The following is a 2,752-nucleotide window of genomic DNA, read 5'->3' as shown; positions in this document are numbered from 1 at the left end:
CTAATCCTGGATCCCTTTAAAGAGTTGGAACTGTTTTTGTATGGGCTCAATTAACTGTGACAGCCATCTTGACCTTAATCAGTTGAACATGTACATCCAGTGATTACCTTGAGTTTCATTTGAATTAGTTYTGTGGTTCATGAAATATTTTGCTAACAAATAGATTTTATGCCAACAGTTAATACTGAAGATTCAGTGGTTTTCATTGCAAACTGTGAAATAAGACCAATTTTATCAAACAGGACAGTTTGAAAGTGTGTACTCTGACATGCTATTCTAAAGTGTGGGTATACACTTAGTKTAAAGAAACTACTTAGCTGAATCTGCTGAAAACCACATAGAAGCTTAAGTCAAATGACCAACCTTTATCAGGCTGACTGCAGTTTATACTGTATAGGTAAACTAATATGGTGGACCTGGTGAAGATGTTTAGATGGAAAAACATGTGAGAGTCTGCTGCTAAATGTGCCAGAAATGAGCGAAAAATGAGTAAGACAACTCTTGAGTAAATAAAGATGGAGCTCAGCATTCAGACACACGACTTTTGCAAAACTGATAGATCACAAAATTTACTGTTTCAACATTTTTTCCACTCGTCTAACACTCAAAATATTTATTACTCACATTTTAAGTGAGAGAGACACTTTTGTGTTTGTTAAGGTCAGTCGGCTGTGGCAGCCTTAGGGCTGAAACATGGATGAATTTTAACAAAACGAACATCAGTTCCACAGGATACAATTATACAATTTTTTTCCTTTTGATTTTTTACCTGGTTTACTGAGATGCATCAGGATAGTTCCACAGGAGTTTTGGTAAAATTCATCAATGCTATGAAAGGTGGGCACGAGTGAAATAGATGTAATGGAAATGGAAACATGCAGGAAATACTGTATTAGGTTAAAATTGGCTCCTGGAAGGACCATATTACTTACTTACTTAACTTACTCCTACTTTACTTTACTTACTTACTTATATTGGAGCAGAGAATACACCCCATTGATTGTTTTTCTCGAATAGTTGAGCTCAAAATGTTTGAAATTGTAGCATTCTGCTTGAATTTTAARAAACACAAATGGGCACTTCTGTCTTTCTCTGCAGCTTTACCCCTCAACAGGAAATTATATCTTCTCTCTAATTTGCATGTAGATCTGCGATTTGTGTTTGCAGTTAAACAAAGCTCTTTGTCAAGGTTGTCACACCTTCTCACAGCTCATTTGTTTCCTGAAAYGGGTCAGAATTCTTCGTTTTTATTTTTGCAACAATAAAGAAGCTAAAGATCAGAGTAAAGATGTCTGTTTCAGAGCGCAGTGGTTGTAGCTCAGGATTTTCACCTGACCTACTTAAGTTAGTCGAGGGTAAAACTTTCTTTTATCCTTTTTTTCCCAGCTGCCCTTGCCGTGCTTCGTCTCTGTTTAATAAATGCTGCTGGTGTCTCTTTACATCCTGTCCTCAGCAGCAGATAGAGCACCCTTTGCTCCAGACAGCGAGGGACTCCACACAGCAGAGCCTTTGTGCTCTGGAAATGTAGCTTCCTCTTCTTGTCAATAGCTGCCACAGTTCAGAGCAGTGACACTGTCCTGTTTTATTGAGCTGATGTGGCTGGGTTGGGAGGTTCTCCTGCAGGTTCCTCTGATATAATTCAGTTTGGATTCAGACAGCAGACCATTAATGCTCACAGCCTGTGGACAAGAAAGCAGAACAGAAACTATCACTTCATAGATATGGTGTTTGATAGCAGCCAGGAAAAAATAGAACAGAGTTTTTCTCAAAATAAGCTTGAGTTACAACTAAAAATATCTAGTTATAAACTTTATCACTTAGGTCAAAGTATTTGTGGYTTAAACATGATTTAGAATGCCTTGTAATCTTTTGACAATCAAGACAACAAGATTGACTTCATGCCTGTTCAATCAAAACCTCTGACAGCAACAGGATTAATTTGATTTGGCTCATTTAAAAAAAAGAAAGAGAGTAGATTAACTCTGGGTTTGAACTACACTAATGGTTTTAAATGTTCCTTTTCAACCTCTAATCCCAGTAATTATAAAGGATTTGTTCTATGTWTTTGAGTTGTGAGATCTCTGAAGTATTTCAACATTCTGTAGGCTGATACAGCAATTAAATGCTTTGTGGATTCATGTGACGACGGCGTAGACCAAGGGCTATAAAACTGCTGGCCATATCCGGTCTGCAAGTGACCTCCGTCCAGCCCACTAATGAATACCTGCCCCCCAAAAATAATAATTTTAAACTTCATTTAATATGAAAATATATTTCAAATCCTTTGTAAATTTACAATTATGTTTCAATGCAACAAAATAAACTAATTTAAAAGATAATAATACTTGTGTTGATACATGCTGCAGTGATTTACCAAACATTAATGGACAAGGGGTGTGGGGTGGGGGTCTGGTCCCCGAGCTGTTGGCCTTAAGTAACCATGACCCCCATGAATCAATTTACTTGAATAGCTCTGGCATAGATCCTCATTTTGATATTTTATACCAACCTGTAGCTGGGTTTAAAGGGGCAATATTATGTGTTTCTCAGGCATATGTTTAAATACTATACCACAATAAAGTATCTATGTCACCTTTAGCTGTTTTTAAAATGCTGTTTTATGTTTAAATAGAAAATAAACGTATCTTCTCATCACTTCCTCTTCTAAACCCTTTGAAATTGGCCTCTGTCTCTTTAAGAACCACCTTCTGCTTCCCTCCCATGGGTTTCAGGGGGTAGGTGGGGGGGGGGG

This window comes from Austrofundulus limnaeus, unplaced genomic scaffold (assembly GCF_001266775.1).
Source record: "Austrofundulus limnaeus strain Quisiro unplaced genomic scaffold, Austrofundulus_limnaeus-1.0 Scaffold676, whole genome shotgun sequence".
In the NCBI taxonomy this organism is placed as follows: Eukaryota; Metazoa; Chordata; class Actinopteri; order Cyprinodontiformes; family Rivulidae; genus Austrofundulus; species Austrofundulus limnaeus.
The sequence above is the reverse complement of the archived record's forward strand: the minus strand, read 5'-3'. Positions refer to the sequence as shown.